Genomic DNA, 5,969 nt, shown 5'->3' with positions numbered 1-5,969 from the left:
TTCAAGTTTTCCAACATCCTTGAGCACCTGCCGATATACGATGGACTATGGCCCTTGGTACGTGGCAGTGGGGTTTTCACCCAAATAGGTGGCCCAGTTGTGAGGCTTTGTCCCGAACTATGGTTCTGGAAGAAAGCCCAGCAACGTGAAGACCGGGTAAAAGTAGGTGGGGTGGTTTTTTGAAAACATGAGCACATGCATGCAAACAGAGGGCTCTAAGTCCTAAAGAGATACAATTTTGAAATATTTGAAGAAGCAAGCATTGTTTTCATATAATTCCTAGATTTAGGAGTGTTGTATTAGACCTAAGTCTATGTGAGCATGAATAATTCTCCTCACTATGGTCCTGCCAAACCATGCCTAGTCTACATGCAATCCATGTCAGCTGGGTTCAAGTCTAGGCTTTTATGTTCACATGATAACAGAAAGTAAAAGCTGACATTCCATGGAACACAATTTTGACAATTTGAACTAAGTCAAGCACGCAATTGATCAAGCGAAGACAGATCCCATCTCGGTCGTCAAACCTGTTATCATCGCAAAATTTTACTTTTGCAAGTCAAACTGACATTTAAAAAAGATTTTGAAATAACTCGCCTTCGTTTTAAAATGTAGGATAATTCCGAAGAATGGGACTCGCCTTGGATACGAGGTTCAACCGTTCTTGGCGCCTTTACCAGGGGTAATTGAACCAAGGATCGATTGTATGCTTAACTTTGCTCAACTTGTCTAAATCATGTTCTATTTCCTAAATGCACAAAGAATCAGGCATGTGCTATGAATTTTCTGAAAATGCAAATTTGAAAACATGATGTTTGCTTTGAGAATTGAAATACTTGGAGAATTCTTGGAAAAGATAACACTTGGAAAATCATGAGCTTAGTGAGAGAATATTTCTGAGGAAAGTGAAAATCGATTTCTGAAGAATTTAAGTGTTTTGTGAAAATCGATTTCTGAGAAAACCCTAATAACTTTGTAAAACTTGATTTTTCTGAATTGGAACTTGGAAATTGAATATATAACTTGGAAAATCAGGATTTTGAACTTGGAAAATGCTTGAAATATCATTGAAACTCAATGTTTTTAAGAAAATCGACTTCTGAGAAAGACTTAGAAATTTTTGAGAAAATCGATTTCTTGGAATTGGAATTTGAATTTGCAAATGAATGAAATGAATGAATATGGATTTGAAAGACTTGATTTTGAGGAATTGAGAAAATATTTTTGTATTTTTATGAAATGCAGTGCATTTTGAAGTTAGCCTAAGAGTGTAGGTTGAATGTGGCTAATACGAAGATCACAAATATGGGTTTCATTCGTATTCTGACTATGGCCATAAATACTAATTCCACCAAGTTTGTCACCTCCATAAGAGCTTGTGCACGTGCCATTTGTGTAGACCATGGTGAATTTGTAATATGTGCATGAATAATGCATTCATCAGATATTAAAATTTGCAGAATTAAACTATATGCAATGCATCCTATTCTATGCAGGAATTGAAATTCTTATTCCAAATTTAATTACAATTTACATCATGTTATCATCGCAAAATTTTTCCCCTCCCTTGCGAGAGAGAAACGAATTTCGCGAGTCAAACTCAACCAAAGTTTTGAAATTGATTTTAAAAATTTACTCGCCTCCGTTTTGAAAATTTGCAGAAAAATTCCGTGGAATGGGATCCGCCTGTCGGTAAGAGGTTCAACCGTTCCTGGCGCCTTTACCAGGGGTAATTAAACCAAGGACCAATTATGTGCTTTAACTCGACTCAAATATCTAAATTATGCTCTATTTTTCCTAGAATGCACAAAGAATCAGGCTTGTGCTATGAAATTTTGAAAATAATGCAAGTTTGAGAAACATGATGTTTGCTTTGGAAAATTGAAATATGCTGGAAAAATGATTGGAAAAGTACTTGAAATTGGGATTCCTGGGAAAATCATTGAAGTTCATTGAAAATCAGAAATTTGCATTGGAAAGTGATTTCTCAGGAAAACTTGAACTTTGGAAAATCGATTTTGAAATTTGGAATTGCTTTTCTGAGAAAATGGATTTGAGAATTCTGAGAAAATCTAAGAAATTCATTGGAAAATGACTTTTGAAATGGAAAATGAATTCTCAGGAAAACTGGAAAATATGAGAAAATCGATTTCTGAAAACTTGGGATTTTGAAATTTGAGAATTTGAAAACATAGGAAAATCTTGATTTGAACTTGGGAAATGCCTTGAAATCTCATTTGAAAATTTGGAATTCTGAGAAAATCCAATCCTGAGAAACTTGGAAATTTTTGGGAAAACTGATTTATCTAAAATTGAAATTGGAAAATGAGTTTGAAAATAATGCAATTTGAATGATATGAATGAATGAATATGAGTTTAAAAGAGAATTTCAATTGAGGAATTGGAAAATCCTTTTAAAACTTTGAAAAATGCAGTGCATTTTGAAGTTAGCCTAAATGTGTAGGCTGAATGTGGCTAATACGAAGATCATAAATCTTGATTTTCTTCGTATTCTGACTACGGCCATAAATACGAATCCCACCGAGTTTATAAACTCCATAAAAGCTTGTGCACGTGCCATTCGTGTAAACCATAGTGGATTTGAAATAAATGCACATGAATCATACATTAAATATCGAAATTTGCATAAATTAAACTATATGCAATGCAGCCCTATTCTAAGCAGAAAAGTAACTCTTATTCCAAATTATTACATTTGAGATTACATTGAATTGAAAAAAAAAAAAAAATCTAAGTCTTCTTCTTGAATGTTCCTGCAAAACTAGAAAACAAGGTTAGCACAAAAATGTAGGTTATTCTGAATTTATCCGAAAATATGAGAAATTATCGGATATTATTCAGATATAAACCCAAATTCATACCACCCTTTGATATAAACATAATAAATAATGAATAAATTTGGAAAATAAACTTGAAAATTCGAAATTGGGGTTCAAAATGACCAAAATACCCCTGATGACCTTGAAATCAGGGTTTTATGAAAGAATTTTTGTAAATTTTGGAATTTTGAAAATCAAATGAAATAAATCAAACATAATATGATAAAATATGATGATATGCATGAAATTTTGGAGAATTAGAAATTGAAATTTCGAAATTTAGGTCAAAATGACCAAAATACCCCTGATAACAAGACTATGGCCTTGAAACCAGGGTTTTCTGAAATAAATTTTGCAAAATTGAAAAATATGAAATGCAAATGAGATTAAAATTAACCCTAATATGATTCTACATGCTTATGTACATGATACAAACCCTAAAATGGCGAAAATATCATAAAATATCAAATTTAACCTGATTTTCGCTTCTGAATTTAAAGATAAACTAACACATGGAGCAAATGAAGTTGGAATTAAACCAAATTTGGCATGAACACCTAAAATAACCCTAAAAACAGAATGGAGCTCGAAAATCTAATTTTTTTTGTACTTTTAAATATGAAAATTTAAATAAAAACCCTAAATTTTATGATTTTTGCCTAAAATATTGATTCTAAAGGGGATTTAGGATATCAAACTTCAATAAAAATTTCCCAAATTTTATGGGATGACAAAGGACAGTAAGGAAAGGATTTTTTCCTTTTACACTTTTTGGTTTTGACCTATGGTCGGAGCTGTGCCACTCCGGCAAGTCGGATCGGAATCCGGCGACTCTAGGATTTAGGAGAAACAGACAGGTTTCGGTAGAAAACATGGGAAAAATGGAACACAGATGGGAAAAAGGCTGAAATTGTGGGAAAATGTCCCTGAACAACAGATTAAGATTTGATATTTTGACAACATTGGGATTCGGGTTACGGTTTGAAAAAGGGCACACTGTTATCAGAGACCCAAATCTCTGAAATTTCTGGATATTGGAATCTGTCAGATAGAAAATAAAATTTCGGGAAAAATACTGAAACAGTTCCAAAAATCCCCAAATTTTGGAAAATGACAGTAAAACATGTTAGGAACAACTTTCATGTTTAAAGTTTTTGTAGATGAGCTACGGATTGGGTGGACTCGGTGCATTAGGGTCTGTCTATACCCTGACGAAGGAAAATCAAGATTTTCCCAGGCGGCTGGGAAATCTGATTTTTGACAGAGGACAAAACTAACTGGAAAAACTTCAAAATTTCCAGATCATCAGTAAATTCGATTATGAATACACTGTGATTTTTGGAGGACAATCCGGATCTCCCACAAGGGTGGTGCCGGAGGTTCTTTTCTGCTAAAGCAGAAATTGAAATTTCTGGAGGGTCCAAAATCCAGTTTGGTTTTCGATTTATTTAACAAGGTTCTAAAATCCTAACTGATCCATATTTTTGACATACAATCATAGACAAACAGAGACAGACATAACAAAATTTTTAAGATTTATCGACAAAAAATTGAGCATAAAATGATAACTAGACTGGACGGCTAAATGGAAAATGTATAAACTAATAGGACATGCATTAATGAAACAAGTGAAATGTATCTAATGAAATCAATTAAAAAAAAAAAAAACAATACTTAAATTATACAATCTATATAAAATCACAACAAAGGAAAGAGGTGAAATATTTATTTTATATAGCCATTGAAATGAGGGGTTCAATCCATCGGCTAGATGAACCCTCTCATTTACGCATGCTTTGTCATGAAAAGTAAAAACAAAACAAAAAAATAGAAACTTAAGGTTTCCTACCTTCTAACACCATAAAGAAAGCCTTACCTTGCAATAATTTCAACCCCAAATTCCTCATCATTTTCATGAAAGCCATATGTAAGGGTCTCATTTCGACGATCAACCAAGAAACCCAACATGTGGTACTTAATAAGATCAACAAGACATACAATATGTCTTACCTTAAGGGGCAGTTACGGCAATGGAGGAGTGGAACGATGGTTGGCTGCCACAAGTGATGTCACCAGTAAAGATGGTTGGAGCTCTTGGGGAAAACAAAAGGGAATAGAGGAGACTGCACGGTGAAGAAGGCTGGAACAAGGCTGCAGCCGTTTGAAGGTTAAAGGAGGAGGTTGCAGCGTCAAAGAGGCTGCTGTAATAGCTTGCTGCTGTAGCTGTAATGAAAGGCTGTGGATGGCGGCTGCTGGTGGCACTGTTGGGTGCTGTGTAGAAGAGGTGAACTGGCTGGTGGCTGTTGGCTGGAGCAGTGAGCCTGGAACCGGTGGAAGAAGCCGTTGGCTGGTGGCTGTTGGCTGGAGCAAGGAGCTTGGAGGTGGGCTGCAGCAAGGATGGTGGCTGGAATGGAGAGCTGGCTGAAGCTAGAGTATTTGAAGAAGATGGCTGAATGTTGCTGCAGCTGCAAAGAGGATGTCGGAGGTTGAAGATGATCTGGAGCTGCTGGGCATGGAGCTTCAAAGAGGTGCTGCTGGCTGCAAGAAAGAAGATGGCTGAACCGTTCTAGTGGTGGCTGCAGCTTTTGTTCGATGGCTGGGCATCCAAAGAGGTGGCTGTAGAGAGGTTGGAAGGCTGCTGTGGCTGTAGCAGCTAAGGAGAGAAGAAGGGAGGTAAAGAGAGAGAATAGGAGAGAGGCGTGAGATGGGAGAGGAGCCGTAAGTGGCTTCCTTTTCTCTTTTTTTTTAACCAAACCCAACTTAGGTCTTTAATCAGCCTCAACTTAGGGTTTTTAGGGGTTAATGAAAAGAGAGGGAAAGAGTGTACGTGAATGGGCTGGAGAAGGGAAAGGAAGGAAGGGAAGGGAAGAAGAAAAGAAAGGGAAGAAGAAGAAAAAGAAAGAAAAGGGAAAAAGAAAGGAAAGAAAGAAAAGGAGGGAAAAAGGAAAAGGGAAAGAAAAAAATGAGAAAATGGAAAGTGGGGCTGGAGGCTTGGGTGACCACCTTGTGGGTCCCACCTCCTCTCTAAAAAAATAAAAATAAAAAAATAAATAAAAATCAATAAAAACAAAAATAAACAAATAAAAAGAAGCATTTTTTTTATATAAAATAGAAAAGTAAATGAATGGG

At 35.7% G+C, this 5,969-nt stretch overlaps 1 long non-coding RNA gene across 1 annotated transcript; it reads left to right on the top strand.

Moving 5' to 3' along the window:
• Positions 1 to 5,170: 5,170 nt before the first annotated feature.
• Positions 5,171 to 5,518, top strand: LOC149821017 (uncharacterized). Its single transcript, XR_016426557.1, has 2 exons — positions 5,171 to 5,368; positions 5,467 to 5,518. It is a non-coding gene; the product is annotated as an uncharacterized LOC149821017 (long non-coding RNA).
• The last annotated feature ends 451 nt before the right edge of the window (positions 5,519 to 5,969 follow it).

Source organism: Nuphar pumila, chromosome 12 (genome assembly GCF_984573655.1).
Source record: "Nuphar pumila chromosome 12, dmNupPumi1.hap1.1, whole genome shotgun sequence".
In the NCBI taxonomy this organism is placed as follows: Eukaryota; Viridiplantae; Streptophyta; class Magnoliopsida; order Nymphaeales; family Nymphaeaceae; genus Nuphar; species Nuphar pumila.
Note: the sequence above shows the minus strand (reverse complement) of the source record. Positions and strands in the feature narration are given on the sequence as shown.